The sequence below is a fragment of the Trichosurus vulpecula genome (assembly GCF_011100635.1).
Source record: "Trichosurus vulpecula isolate mTriVul1 chromosome X unlocalized genomic scaffold, mTriVul1.pri SUPER_X_unloc_8, whole genome shotgun sequence".
NCBI classification, from domain to species: Eukaryota; Metazoa; Chordata; class Mammalia; order Diprotodontia; family Phalangeridae; genus Trichosurus; species Trichosurus vulpecula.
Window position 1 is genome coordinate 663,080 of NW_023494384.1, and position 16,940 is coordinate 680,019.

A 16,940-nucleotide genomic window follows, 5' to 3' on the forward strand; every position below is an offset into this window, starting at 1 on the left:
ATTTACTATTATTTTAAGCTCTGATTACAGGGACAGGTGCCATAAAGGCAATAGTAGAATGAGATGCACTACAGGCTGAGAACTACTCCTGAGCCCTGCTTTCAGCATCTAGTGACTATGTGGTCGTCTGTCAGGTGTGACTCATGCCTGGAATCAAACAGAGCTAAGGAAGTTCTTTCCTTCTGTTAAGATATATGATATTGTCCCTCTTTTCTTTCATAGCAAATTTATGTTGTCAAGAAGTTTTGTAAACAATGCTATATCTATTAGATAATAGATGGATATTGGAATATCTCTGAGTCACTACAATGGGATGCAAGAATGAATAGCTTACAATTTTGACCTATATTTCCCCAAATAAATATCATATAGAGATAACATCCTACAAAAGGAGGAGATGATTAGACAAAGATGTAATGTGATAGATGTCCAATTAAATAGGAAAGCAAAATTTGAGAAAATTAACAGGATCAGATTGATTTCTCTAAGAACTATATACAGATGTATATTATTGGTTTATGCTTTGATAAATAGATTTTAAATTTGGATTTTTGCACAAATTGTATAAGATAATGGTAAAAGCAAGATTATTTCTCCTTTATTAAGGTATTTGTCTGATAGTTTAAAAAGGATAGATGAGCTCATTTCTAAAGATTCTTATACCAGGTACAAGGTTTAGGTAGGGATAGAAAACAACAGATGATATATATATATATAAACTGAAATTCTCTGAAGTTTCAAAAATGGAAAACCAAATTTGAGTGATTGTACTAAGTTATATTAAGTAAGAATTATCTAGTAATTTCAAATGATTGGGTAAATTGGTGCTCTTGTATAGTCATATGAAAGATAATATTCTTTGAAAATATTAATGAGAATAATTTAGAAGCTTGTAAAATAAAGATACAAATGTAAGGTTGAATCATTATCCCATAGATTAAGGCTGGGATTTAAAGTTACTCTGTATCTATGTGGAGTAAGGCCCTTAAATGTTTTAAGGTTATGTAAGAGCAATTGGGTATTAAGACAAATGGTGTAATTAATTACTGGAATTGAATCAGAGACATTTCCCGTTTGGGAGAAAGAATTTCAATGTGTAAGTCTCTTCAAGAGAGATAAGTTGGAGAATATTTTTGCATTGATGAATAAGTTAAATGTGGTTGTTTGAATGTGAATTCATTCCATGGTCCAAAATGTAAAGATGAAGTTAATATTTGAACCTATCATATTTATATGATTCAGTTCTTGAAGAATATCTCATTCTTTCAGATCAGGCACAGTTAGAGGAGAATAGAAGAGTCTGGGAAACTGATGCAAATATGTTAGAACAATAACTTATGATCTTAATGGGAAGATTTTATGAACAAGGGAGAAAATGCATACAAGCTACTTAAGGCTCACTTTAAAGATGTTCCTTAAGAAACTGATTTTTGAAACTTGCCATTCAGAGACTTAATGGGACTGTTAACTGACTGTTTTTCTGAGTCTAACTCCAGGTGTGAATATCAAGGAAGGCTGTCTGAGCCACTGATCTATGATGCAGCAGCAGCCCTGTGAAGGACAGGCGTGGACTGCAGGTACTGAGGTGGGACCCTCTTGACTTGATCCCTTAACTGAAGCTTGTTAGACTTTGAGCCTGGCTCAATGCAGCTTGCAGTTTGACATAACTTCTACCTGGAGTTGACAGGAAACTAGACTATAAGTTCCTGATCTCTTGGTGGCAAATTTCTATAATCAGAAAGTTTTGTAAGTACAGTAACAGATTTATTAAAATAATTGATTAAGGAACATCTTAGGTTACTATAGGACTGGGACTAGTGTTCCTGTGTGTGGTCCCATATAAATTAAGGGTAGTTTATAAGGGCCTTGTATAAGGTCTTGTAGAAGTTAGGGTCTTTTAATTCTTGGAAGAAAGAAGGAGTAGATGAAGTGCTTGTGAGAATATTATTTGGTTAACATCAAGCTTGTCTAAAGTTTTGTTACAATTAGTCATGTTAAAGGAATGGTTTGTGGTTTATTTTGTAAATGTCATCAAGGAAACATGGCATGACTAAAAGGTTATAGAAATGATAACTCAAAGTTGTGTTGAGGTAACTTTTGTAGGTGAATGGAAGAAGCTGGTTCCTACAAGAAGACAAGAAGGAGAAGAAGATGCTGTGCTGGAGACGGGTGGAACAAATACCAAGGGCCAGAGGACTTCATTGATGATGCCAGACAGCTGTATAGGAAAAGACTTTTTGAATCTTAAAAGGACAATTGCATCATTATTTTCTTTTGGGTGTCTGTATCTGTACTGATAAAGGGGACTGCCCCTTTGATATGTCAATGTGTCGATCAGTCCTTCCCATACTTACTTAAAGGGGTAATGAGTGAACCCCAGAAAGGATCATTCAAACTTATAGACCAGCTACTTGGGCTCAAGATGGGAGCCAGGGGTGTAGAACCCCAATTTATATCCTCAATAGGCTAATTAGGCTCTAGGAGAAAATACATCAACATTGGTGTGAGAGGTCTTCATTGAGCAAATAAAAGAGGAGGGTCTGTGTGGGACGAGTGAAGACCTCTCATAAAAGGGAACAAATTTGATAAATGGAAATAAGTAGGATAGTGAGTCCCATTTCTCTACTTAGATATTTTCCTTTCTGTAAAGCCATTATCTCTACTCAGATATTTTCCCCTCCACAAGCTTAGCTAGTGACCATAAGGCCCCCCGAGGTTAAGAACAGGTCCTGTGTATTTACCTAATGGCGAGAGGCCTGAAAGAAAGAAGGGTTGAGGTGAATAAGTCAGCAACAATAAAATTCTCTGAGGATAAGGATAAGACACAGGATACTCACCCCCTGTACATTGACCCCAAGATAAGAGAACCTCTGTTTGGGGAAGAATGGATGGAAAGCCGAAAAGCCAGGTGCAATATAGATGTGCAAGATTAGGTAACTAACAACTAATTCCTGCCTGTCACCGATAACCGAACTGTTTGTTTAATCATCATTGTCATTTAAGACAGATTTACTACCTTGAGATTGATAGTAGAATGAAACAAGGATGGTGGGAAGTTTATGACTGTCTCCTGCTTGTAAAAATAACCATACTGTTTGTTCCTTGCCATTGTCCCTGGGTAGATTTATCGCGTCTAGATTGTACCCTCAAAGCTTACGTCTGCAAGCTGAGAGGAAGGAGGTTGGGAGGGGGAATTGCGGTTAGGGACCTATATAAACACCCCAATTTTCTGTGTCCAGCGGGCTCTGACACTGAGAGGACCCCCAGTCCTCTCGATGTCCGGGTTGCCCTTTCCTGCAGGATCGTAATAAATTTTCCTTTCTACCTTCACCTTGAGATGCCTCTGTTGTTAATTTTTGGATTCGTAAAATCCTTCCCACACATCCAGAATGGAATTAACAGACTGAATGTGTTTCAGATATTTATGACCAAAAGGGCAGAACTTTCGATTTTAATAAAATTTCAAGATGAAAAAAAGAAAATTTACATATAAGATCCAAGAGAAATACAAGGTAAATCTTAAAGAATTAGAAGGGGCTCAATAAGGTCCAACTGCTTACTTCTTATATATAACAGTGTTATCAGTACTCTTATGACTGTCATCATTATCTGGATAGTCTGAAAGAAATGTTTGGGTTAAGCTGTGTATGATGGGGTGATTCTAAAAAAATAAAACTATGTGGGGAGAGATAAAAAGGAGTAATTACCTCATGTAAATAAGGAAAAAAAGGAAGAGCTAATAAAGAAGAAGCAAGGGGGGCTGGTAGTACTGGAACTTTATAGCCCTCAGAAATGGCTTAAAAAGGGAACAACATCTAGAATGGTACAAAAAGTATAACTCTATAAAGGTATAAAAGTTTTCTAAATGTAGAAAGAAATGAGAGAGCAAAGGGTGTAGCGGCAACCACGTTAGCACATTCAGGATGGCTGCTAGCACACGTCCTTAGATCTTCTTTACTAGGAAAGATTTCTTACAAAGGTGTCAATAATCTTCTTTTAATTATGTTCAATAGTTCAGGGGAAGGGTCAGCATCCTGAACATCAGAGAAAGTACAAGCAGAGAAAATACAGAGAAAAATAAAAGCAGAGAAATTAGCATAAATACCAACAGACAGAGCTCTGACTGCCTGAATGAAAGCAATATTGCTATATGCCTTACATACACTACCGGATCAAGAGAGACTTTAAATCTAAGCAGTCAGGGGTCTGAACATAGGGTTAGTCAGAGTCTCAACCAGGGAATCACAAGGTCCTTCTCATAAGCAAGCCTCCAAAGCAAAATACCAGCTCAGAGTATATACACAATTCTCAGAGGCAGAAAGCATCACAACCCTCCCGAATCAGTGCCTAATTAGAACTTGGCCAAAGGTGTGAAAACCTTCTTACAAGCAAGCATCCCCTAAGCAAAATTCTCCTTTAAGAAAATTCCTCTTAGGCAAGTTCCTCCCCCAATAGGCTCTATGTGACTCAAGATGTATTACAGCTGCGAGCTGGGCCAGAGCCCAAAGCAGGTCACATAGGATGTCACACATTAGTGGATGGGGAAACTCTTCCAAACTCATTAACATTACAGAGGATAGTATAAAGGAGGGACATTTAGAAGGGTGTGAAGGTGAAGAATTAGGAAAAAAGGAAAAAGATGAAATTCTTAGAAAGATAGGTAAATTGCGGTGAAGATGGGGGAAGAGGATAAAGGAGGGGCTCTTAGAGGGGTGGGTACATTAAGGAATAGGAGACAAGGTAGAGGGTAGAAGTAAATTAGAGTGAGAACGAATAGGGCAATTAGAGCCAGAAGGGTAGTGAGAGAAAATAGCATGGAGAGAAAAACACAACAAGTAATTATAACTTATAATGTGAATGGGATGAATTTACCCATATAACAGAAACAGGCAGCAGAACTATCTGGTACTGGCTAAGAAATGGAGAGGTGGAATACTAGAACAGAGAAAACATGTAATACACAGTAGTAAAGGACTATAGTAACTGTGTGTTTCACAAATCTAAAGATTTAAGTTTGAAGAATAAGAATTCATTATTTTATAAAAATTGTTTGAAAAGCTGCAAAAAGTCTGGCAGAAATTGGGCATGGACCAATATATTAAACCATGTACCAAGATAATGTCAAAATGGATACATGAGCTAGATATAAAGGGAGATATCACAAGAAAGTTGAAAGAGTATGCAATATGTTACATATCAGACTCATGGATAGGAGAATAATGTGTGAAGAAAGAAGAGATAGACAGCATTGTTGAGGCATAAGATGCATAATTTCAATTATTTTAAACTAAAATTGTCTTGTATAAATAAAACCAACATAGCCGAGATTAGAAAGGAACCAGAAAATTGGAGGAAAACGTTCATAGACAGTCTCTCAGACTGGGGTTTCATCTGTCAAATATATTGAGAACTTTGCCTAATTTATAAAAATACAAGTCATAACCCAATTGAATGGTTAAATGATATGAACAGGCAGTTTTTTGATGAAATCAAGACTATATATAGTTGTTTGAGAAAATACTCTAAATAACTATTGATTAGACAAATGCCAACTAAAATAACTTTGAGATATCATCTTACATCTATAAGATTGGCTAAAATAACAGATGCTCTTGAATTGGGGAATGGCTAAACAATTTGTGCTATATCACTGTGGTGGAATACTGCTGTGATTTAAGAAACAGTGAGCTGGTTGATTTAGAAAACTAAGAAAAGACTTGAAAGAAGATACCTCCAGAGAAAGAAGTGAAAGAAATATGCATAGTATTGTTTTATATATATATGTGTATGTGTGTACATGTGCATATATATGTGTGTGTGCTTGTTTGCAGATGTTTATGTATATGTATGTGTGTGTATGTATATATATATATATATATATATATATATATATATATATATATATATGCATTTAATTGTACCATTCTCTAGGATCGGGGAGAAGAAGAGAGAAAAAAATAGAATAAAAAGTGCATAGCAGAGAAGAAAAGCAAATGTGGAAACAAACATAAAAAAGCTGGGTTGGTTTGAAAACAAACTAGGTTTTATTACATAGGTTTCTGTAAAATGCAAATTCATAGTTTTATATTGAATCTGATCTCATTTTGTACCATGTATGTGGAAATGATCTTTTTTTCTTTCATCATTTTGCATTTAAGTGCAAAATGAATAAAAGTTAAAACAAAAATAAGAAATAAAAGTTGGAGACATTAATAATATTTTTAAAAAGTCTCTATATACTGCAGTCCATTCTCTACTCACCCCACAGTGGAATTTTCCCAAAGTACAAGGCTGTCGCCTCCCTTCACCCTCTCTCACCCCACATGCTCTCAGTAAACTCCAGTGTCTCCCTGTCACCTCCAGAATCAAATATAAAATCCTTTGGTGTTCAAAGATCTCGCTAATCTGCCTCCCCTTTCCAGTCTTCTTAAACCTTAAAGCTCTTGTCCTTATCTCCCGCTGCCATCACTACTTGATTCAGTAACATTGTTCTCCTTGCTGTTTATATCATTAAGGCAGAATTCATGACTTCAAAGATAACCATGAATATGCCTGAATGGTCCAGAATCGCAGGATATAAGGAATTCTCTAAGTAGAAAGCAGAGGAGTTAAAGCATTTATTGAAACTCAAAAGTTTCCCCGGTGTCCCCAATTCAACATCCTAGAAAGAACCTTCCAAAACCAGTATGCCCATCTCACAGAAATGACCAGGAGGCTCCAGAAAAACATTATGGCAGCAAGCCAAGCCATACTGGTGCTTCCCCCCCTCCCAGTGCCAGGGCCCTCCAGCAAGAAGACCACCCACTGGCCTCAAGCCCCTGCTCAGCACTCTCCAGTCTCCACGAGGGTCAGTCCTGCTTTTTTGTAGCACCTGCTGCCATCGCTGCTGCTTCCAAGCTGTGTTCCAGCTAGCAGACTGCTTCCTCTCTCCTTCAGCTCTCAACTGCTCTCACCAGATGCCTCTTAGCTCTGCTCCAACCATTCAGCAACCTCCTCCCACCACAGGCTTCATGTCATCACGTGGACCAGACCTCAGGCACCTACCATTGGCTCCAGTCCTAGCCACTCCTCCCAGGACCCTGAGAGCCCCACCCCCAAGAAGCCCACTCAAATGGGTGGGGAAGATCTTCCCATTCACTGATTGCCTTTACAGGATGCAAGGATAGCTCAACATTAGGATAATAATTAATGTCATTTAATTATATTAAAGCCCAAACATCACAAGTTATACAATCATCTGAAATAGTAATTAAGGTGGGACTTTTTGCTGTTGACCTTTAATGATTCTGGCCTTTGTTTGAATGGGACAGATAAAGTGGGATATTTTTGTATTTCTCAGCACTGAGACAATTGGGAACAATTGATTTGTCTCTGATGTGATATTGGGGGAAGGGAACTTTTCCACACCCAGCCGGGGTGAGGTCAGGGCCCTTGGGGCCCTGAACGGGATATATAAGAACAGAGGTTAGCATTCTCTCTCTTGGGGCTCTTAGCCACAGCAAGAGTAGTGCATGATTCTGGGCCAGCCATTGTAATGAGCTCCCCAGCCAAAGACTCAGATGTTGATAACTATGAATTGTAATTGGTCTGTAATTCAGGGTGCTGGCTTTTTCCCCTGAACTAGGTGGATGTTATTCATATGCTGGATTAAAGTAAGATTGTTAACCCCTTAACGTTGCTTTCCTTAATAAAGCAGATGAAAAGGACCTGGGCTTCCAGCGTTCTGTGAGCTGGTTGTTGTTGGCTTTACACCCTCACAGCAGCTGCTAGCTGGATTGTTGAAACATCATCTCAACAGAAAGAAAGTCTTTTACCAAGTAGAACAATTTTTACACTAAAATCATTCGTGAATCTAGGATGAGGAGGGTAGTGGATGAATGTAATGCTTTGTAAGAAATGTCGAGTCTGATGAATACAGAGAAGCACTGGAAAGATCTATATGAATTGTTGCAAAGTAAAGTAAACAGATAAAAAAAATATACAAAGTAATAACAACAATGTAAATGGAAAGAATGACACCCCAAAGGTAAAAAGTGAATCTAATAAAATTGTAAAAGTCAGGCAGGACAAACTGGAATGAAGAGAAGTCCACAAATGCTACATAATGCACATGTTTTTGGACTTTCTCAATGTCAGTTATATATATAGATTTTGTTTCTTCTCTAAAGACAAACACTCATATAGGATGGGGAAGGATGCATGGGATTCTATGGTGATATAAGAAAAAAGCAATAAAAAATTACTGAAAAAAATACAAAATCATTCTCACAGGATGAAGACTGACTGTGAGTAAAGTTTAAGGAGATGTGGTTTTTCATAATGGAGAGAGAGCCAACTCAAAGTCAGGAAGACTTGAGCTCATATCCTAACTCAGGCATACTGGCTCTGTGAACTTGGATAGGTAACTTAACATCTCCATGCCCCAGACAACTCTGAGACTTTAAGTGGCAGAGGAAGTGCTGACCTACATGGTCTGTGGCTTCCTTTTGCCTCTAAAATGAAATCACAAGTCTGAAATGAACAGGCCAAAGATTTGAAAGAATATGTCATAGATTCTAAAGGCAATGTTTAGTTTTTAGGCATTTATACATATACATACATACATACATACATATATATATATATATATATATATATAAAATTTTATATTATTATACATAAAGTGATATATTGTATTATATATTGGCATTTATAATCTATGCTTCCAACTTTGCCTCTCCCCTCTCCACTTAACCAACAAAAATAAAAAAACTCTCCTTACAAACATGCATAGTTCAGAAAACTAATCCCCATATTAGCCATGTCTCAAAAGATATGTATCTTTCTACATTTAAGTTAATCTCATCTCTGATAAAAGGCAGTGGTATCATTCAACTTCAGTCTTTCAGACTTCTGGTTTATCCTAAAGTTAATCATTGTGCTAACACTGTATAAATGAGAGCTATTATTATTATCATTGGCACTGCTGCTATACACTACTGCTGCTGCTGCTGCTGCTGCTACTTACCTGCCAGTAGATCTAACTGAAATAAGCCCTTCCTGAAAATACAAAAGTTAGTCTAGAAAAAACCAGCCTCCCCTTAGGGGCCTCTCAGACCATGTTGAAGAGGGTACCACAACATGGGGTTTCTCAATGCTGGGAAAATCCCTCCACTTCCTCACAGAAGGAAAGGAAAAGACAGAACAAGATAGAAATTGCTACCTACTATGTGAAATGGGTCGTTCAAACTCAAAATGTTCATAATAAAGATTCACAAGACAACTTCATCCCTCCGAAGTACTTCCCTCTTCTAACTTTCCCATCGCTATCTGGGACAGCACGACCTTTTTAGCAACCCTGAACTCTACCCTGGAAGACCTCAGCTGGTAAGGGAACTTATACCTCATCTTGCCCAGGAGCAATGCTCCACCTCATTTCCTAGTCACCAGCTGTAAACTTTTCTCTACTATCAGTTTTCAATTTTCTCTGAGTTCTGGTCTCTTCTCTCACTAGAGTAGAAGCTTACTTGGGGAAGCAGCTGTTTTTTATCACTTGTACTTTTGAACTCAGCACTTAGCATGGTACCTGGCACATAGTAGGCACTCAACAACTGCCAAGACTCTATTTGCCTATCTATCTATCTATCTATCTATCTATCTATCTATCTATCTATTTATCTATTTTCCTATCTATCTACCTATCTAGCTAGCTAGCTTTCTATCTATCTATGTAACTATCTATCTATTCAGGTTTGTGCTTGTGAGTGCTTAAAAACAGCTCTCTTAAAAGTATATGTACAATAATAAGTTTATTTTGTATTATTAACATTTTTCCGTCACTTTCGTAAATCTAATTCGTAAAATAAATCAAGCCTGAATTTGCAGCATTAGCCAAATTTTAAATTTTAATTGTGCAGAATGAAAATTTAACAATATGCTCTTATGTGTGTATCTATCTATCTCTCAGTCAACCTATATATCTGTCTAGGATTACACATGTTATTGCCACTGAGGCAAATAGTACAGTATTTCTCTGACATGCCATGTATGAAAGAGAGATCACAACATCCTAAAAGGTTTATGCCAGAACATGCTTTTCTACCTCTATGTTCCCAATATCATCTATCTGTCTATTCCAGGGCCCTCACTATTTCTCAGCTCCCATATCTAATCAGTTGCCAAGTTCTGAAATAACTACATGAACAATACCTCAGACCCGCATTCTTATCTTTCCACTCACAAACCTCACCTCTTCTCTTCTTGTCCATTACAACAGTCTCTTAAGTGGTCTCCCAGCCTCGGGTCATCCCCCTCTCAGTTCCATCCTCCACTCAGCTGCTGAAGGATATTCTTGCTGTGTGGTTCTGATCATGCCAATCCCACCCTCCAAAAGCTACATTGGCTCACTGGTACATCTAGTATCAAACTGAACCAACTCTGCCTTTTATTACCATTTGTAAACACCAAAAACCTAACTATCTGAAGTAATCATGTATTATTCCACTTTGTGTACTCTATGATCCAGGCCTATTTGCCTTGTTGCTGTTCTTCATACATCACATTTCATGTCCCTTTTTTAAGCCTTTACAAAGGCTGGTCCTCTTGCCTGAAAGTCATTCTCTCCTGCTCTCTGCCTCTTCCAGTCCCCTAGTTTCCTTGAAGCTCAGCTAACATGCCACCTTGTCCTGCTTAAGAACATTCCTAAATGTCACCTCCCCCCCAAAAAAAGTTATAGACATCCTCCCTTTTCCCAAACAACTTATATTTTCTTTATATCTTATACATTATTGTATGCGTACATGATGTCTCCATCAACAGCATTTAAGCTCCAGGAAGGCAGAATTATTGTTTTTATATCCCCAGAACCTAGTCTTGGGCCTCAAGTGAAAAAGGTGTCTAAGAAATACTGTACTGTACTGACCATTTCCTTGCCATTTAGGAAAATAGGATAGGCTTTCACTGGCATCTGCTGGCCACAAAGAATACTGCAGCACACGAAAAAGTTTAAGCCAGAAAAAAGTTTCTGGAGAGATGAATCTTATTTCCATTTTACATCTAAATTCTAAATTCTAGGGTTACATTCTGACCCATTCCAAAATGTGTTTTTAATCGATTTCATGATGTGATGACTCGATCACTGTGAAAACAGGCAGAAAGGAGCCAAAGGAAATCCTTCAGAGTAAATAAGAATTCAGATTAAATCATCAACATTCCAATGACCTATTTCACTTCTAATCCTGTCACAGGAGAATGATGAAATAGAAGTAGAGAGAACATTGTATAGAATTTAGCTAAAATGCACCTGGTCCCAGGGAGAAGTATTAATGTTGCCCATTCACAGGAGCAAAACTTTGGAGAAAGTAATACATCAACATTTGCGTTGGAGGAAGTTTTTGAAATATATATCAAAAGTTAGATTAAGATGTTACCATATTTAAATCAAACAACAGATGAATGCTTTCCTATGTGCCTAGAGATACTTACCAACATTGTTAGCCCTCTTAGCTCTGCACTGTTATCACCTTTTAAATGAAATGACCAATACAGGCATTGTAGATAGTAGTAGAGCTGCAATTGGAAACTGGCTTCTCTGCCTTCAGTTCCAGTGTTCCTTTCTTTGGACCAGGATTTCCATCTCCTCCCACTGTGGCACTCCATTCTGAACAAAGCTGTCCCTCTCTCCTTTCAGTCACTGCCAATCTTCTCAAAAGTGTGGTCTCCACCTGTGGCCACAATTCCCTCCCTCTTCAGCCATTGCTTTAAGCTCCTAAATGGGTGTACAGGATCAGAGTCCTAAATGGACAGATCCAAGGGATTTCAGAGATCATGCATTCCACCCCCACCATTATGTGAAGCCTTTAAAAAAATTGAAAAATATTATTTCTAAGTAATTTAATCATTTTATTAATAATGCCAGCATTTTAATGAAAGAATAGTCATTTGGCTGTCTCCCTCTTAGACCAAAGGCAAAGATGACAATGGGCTCAAGGCTTATATGCCCATTGGAAGAGAAGTGTTCCTGAGGCTGGCAGTCAACTCTGATTGGTTAACAATGAAAGAATGACTATTACAGTGAGGGGCTGACCCTATTTAAATGAACTCTGATTATGTAATTTGCTTCTAAGTCACTCCCAACCTTGGGAAAAGAATTTGTCCCCACCCAAACCAGGATAGAGCACAATGGCTTCCCCACTAGGGTGGGGTCTTAATAAGATTGTTAAGAGAGTCAGTCTAATCTCATTATCGGTAATGCCCTACAAGAGAATGAACTTTTGAAATCAGGGCTTTAGAAAAAAGAGAAGACAAGATGGTGGCTGGAAAGCAGGGACCAGCTTGAGCTCCCTGCTGAGTCCCTCCAAAAACCTATAAAAAAATGGCTGTGAACCAATTCTAGAATGGCAGAACCCACAAAACAGCAGAGGGAAGCAGGGCTCCAGCCCAGGACACCCTGGATGATCTCTGGGTGAGGTCTATCCCACACGGAGTTGGGAACTGGGAACGGAGTGGAGCAGAGCCCAGCCTGAACGGCATGGACCAACCAGACCAGGAGCCGGGCGGAGGGGGCCCTAGCACCCTGAATCAGTGAGTTGTGGCAGTTACCAGACTTCTAAACTCACAAACACCAAAGACTGCGGAGAAGGTTAGTGGGAAAAGCTGCGGGAGTGGAAGGAGTTCCCGGTTCGGCTTCCAGCCCCAGGGGCAGAGGAGGTGGGGCAGCTACAGCTGCTGCTGCTTCTGGCCCCAGGCCCACCTGGTGGGAGGAATTAAGTGGTGGATCAGAGCAGGAGTGAAGAGCCTGCTGAAGATCTAAGCCCAGTCTGGGTTGGGGGTTCTTGGGGAAGGAGGAGTGCTGGTGTGACAGAGCTGGCACCTCCCCCCCAAACGTGGAACATAGAACTCGTTAGTCTACAAGCAGTCTTACCCCACTGAAAAACTCAAGGGTCAAGTTAGTTGGTTGGGAACATGGCCAGGCAGCAAAAACACACCCAGATTCAGTCTCAGACTTTGGATTCTTTCTTTGGTGACAAAGAAGACCAAAACATACAGCCTAAAGACGACAATAAAGTCATACAGGCTACAACAAAAGCCTCCAAGAAAAACATGAACTGGTCCCAGGCCATGAAAGAGCTCAAAAGGATTTGGAAAAGCAAGTTAGAGAAGTAGAGGAAAAATTGGGAAGAGAAATGAGAAGGATGCGAGAAAACCATGAAAAACAAGTCAATGACTTGCTAAAGGAGACCCAAAGAAATACTGAAAAATACACTGAAGAAAACAACACCTTAAAAAACAGACTAACTCAAATGGCAAAAGAGCTCCAAAAAGCCAATGAGGAGAATAATGCCTTGAAAGGCAGAATTACCCAAATGAAAAAGGAGGTCCAAAAGACCACTGAAGAAAATACTACTTTAAAAATTAGATTGGAGCAAGTGGAAGGTAGTGACTTTATGAGAAATCAAGATATTATAAAACAGAACCAAAGGAATGAAAAAATGGAAGACAGTGTGAAATATCTCATTGGAAAAACCACTGACCTGGAAAATAGATCCAGGAGAGATAATTTAAAAATTATTGGACTACCTGAAAGCCATGATCAAAAAAAGAACCTAGATATCATCTTTTAAGAAATTATCAAGGAGAACTGCCCTGATATTCTAGAGCCACGGGGCAAAATAGAAATTGAAAGAATCCATCGATTGCCTCCTCAAATAGATCCCAAAAAGAAATCTCCTAGGACTATTGTCGCCAAATTCCAGAGCTCCCAGATCAAGGAGAAAATACTGTAAGTAGCCAGAAAGAAACAATTTGAGTATTGTGGAAACCCAATCAGAATAACCCAAGATCTGGCAGCCTCTACATTAAGCGATCGAAGGGCTTGGAATACGATATTCTGGAGGTCAATGGAGCTAGGATTAAAACCTAGAATCACCTACCCAGCAAACTGCAAAACTGAGTATCATGCTCCAAGGCAAAATAAGGATTTTCAATAAAATAGAGGACTTTCCAGCTTTCTCAGTGAAAAGACCAGAACTGAATAGAATATTTGACTTTCAAACACAAGAATCAAGAGAAGCATGAAAAGGTAATCAAGAAACAGAAATTGCAAGGGACTTACTAAAGTTGAACTGTTTTGTTTACATTCTTACATAGAAAGATGACATGTATGATTCATGAGACCTCAGTATTAGGGTAGCTGAAGGGAATATGCATATATGTATGTATGTTTGTGTATATATATAAGTGAATGTGTATGTATGTATATATCTATGTGTGTGTGTGTGTGTGTGTGTATATTTATATAAGAGAGAGAGAGAGAGCAGACACAGGGTGAGTTGAAGATGAAGGGAAGATATCTAAAAGAAATAAAATAAAATTAAGGGATGAGAGAGCAATATACTGAGAGAGGAAGATAGGGAGAGATAGAATGGGGTGGATTATCTCACATAAAGGTGGCAAGAGGAAGCAGTTCTGCGGGAGGAGGGGAGAGGGCAGGTGAGGGGGGAATGAGTGAATCTTGCTCTCATCAGATTTGGCCTGAGGAGGGAATACCATACATACTCAATTGGGTATCTTACCCCACAGGAAAGAAGAGGGAGGAAGATAAAAAAATAAAAGGGGGGGATGATGGAGGGGAGGGCAGATGGGGGTGGAGGTAATCAAAACAAACACTTTGGAAAGGGGACAGGGTCAAGGGAGAAAATTCAATAAAGCGGGATGGGTTGGGAAGGAGCAAAATATAGTTAGTCTTTCACAACATGAGTATTGTGGAAGGGTTATACATAATGATACACATGTGGCCTAGGTTGAATTGCTTGACTTCTTAGGGAGGGTGGGTGAGAAGGGAAGAGGGGAGAGAATTTGGAACTCAAAGTTTTAAAAACAGATGTTCAAAAACAAAAAAAAGTTTTTGCATGCAACTAGAAAATAAGATACACAGGCAATGGGGTGTAGAAATTTATCTTGCCCTACAAGAAAGGAAGGGAAACAGGGATGAGAGGGGAGGGGGGTGATAGAGGGGAGGGCTTAATGGGGAAGAGGGCAACCAGAATATATGCCATCTTGGAGTGGGGGAGAGGGTAGAAATGGGGAGAAAATTTGTAATTCAAACTCTTGTGAAAATCAATGCTGGAAACTAAATATGTTAAATAAATAAATTTAAATTTAAAAAAAAGGGAGAGAAAAAAAAGAAAAAAGAGAAAAACTCTGGATCTCCCCAAATCATTGGTTATCAATAATCATTTCTCTCAATTATCCAGAAAAGGAAACTGGTGGCTAGGGAGGTGAAGTGAGTTGGTCTTTATTCTAAAGATCATTGATCTATATCTGGCAGGGGCCTCAGAGTCATCTTCTTTAAGGCTCTCAATTTACAGATGAGGAAACTGAGGCCCAGGGCATGGAAGTGATTTGCACACTTCATACTAAAGATCCTAGCTAGAAGGGAAGTCCCAGGTAATGTAGTTAAACCCCCTCAATTTACTGAGAAAAAGAGTGAGGCCAGGACAGCTGGTGAGACTTGCCTGAGATCCCATAGCTACCTCAGGGCTTAGGCTGGATTTGAACTCAGTTATTTGTACTTCTGAAGTTCAGCAATGTGGCCACTCCTTCCTGCTGCCTCCTATATTCTCCTCTCTCTAGATGTTCTAAGACTGAAGTGGAACAGATCAGGGGTCTCTCTTAATTTAAAAAGAAACAGAATTTCCCCCAAAGTGTAAAATTTTTATCTAGTAAACATTCAAGAGATACTTGTTGGCCTGGGTGGAGAGAAAGTTGAAAGAGAACATAAAGACCATATATTTGAAACCGTTGACAGATAAAAATGCAAAGTGACAGCTCTGTTCAAAATGGAGTGCCATGGGGTAGGGGGATCCCTGGGGGAGACTGAGAACATGGTTCAGTGGCAGCTACGTGGTATAGATGCCTGTGTTTCCCCACCAATCCTTGAAAAACTTTCACTTGGTTCATTAATCTCCCTCTTCCATTTTACCATTTCTCTCCTTGTTTTGGTGGCTAAACTACTTGAGAAGGCTTCTCTGCAATAGATATCCTCATTTCTTTTCCACTTACTCTCATCTTAACTCTCTGTACTCTGGCTTAGACCATATCTTTGAATGAAGAATGCTCTTCCCTAAGTTACTAAACCTATTTTAATTGCCAAATCTAATGGCCTTTTCCCAGTCCTCATCCTTCTTGACCTCTCTGTCCATTTTGACAAGTTCAGTCACCCTCTCCTATTTGACCTTTACTTCCATCTCCATTTTCATGATATTTCTCTCTCGGTTCCTTTCCTATCTACCTATTCACACCTTCTCACAATCCTTTACAAGTTTTCATCCAGGTCAGTCTCATACTAGTGTCCCACAGGACTCTGTCCTGTGCCCTCTACTCCTTTCCTTCTACAATATTCCATTTGGTGATTTCATCTCCTCAAATGGTTTGAATTATCATCTCTTTGCTGAAATCTACTTACACTTGCCGAATCCTCTCCATCGAATTCCAGTATCAAACTCCAAGTGCCTTTTGGACATCTCAGAATGTATGTCCTATAGACAATTAGGTGGCCCTGGAGTGAGGCTAAACTTGAGTTCAAATCTGGCTTTAGATACTTTCTGTGTGAGCCTAGGCAAGTCACCTACCCCCTGTCTACCTCAGTTCATTCAAATGTACAGTGAAGATAATAACATCTAGTTCATAATGTTTTTATGAGGATCCATTGAGGTGCTGCTTGTAAAGTATTTAGAATACTGCTTGTCACATTGTAGGCACTTACCAAATGCTTGTTCTCTTATATGAAACTCAGCATGCCCCAAACTGAACTCATCTTGCCTTATAAAACCTGCCCTCTTCACAGCTTCCTTATTACTACAGAGGGTACCAGCATCCACCTAGGCCCTAAACCTAGGTGCCATCTTTGACTTCTCACTTTCTCTCATACACAACTCAGATCCATGCTGTTCCCAAAGCCT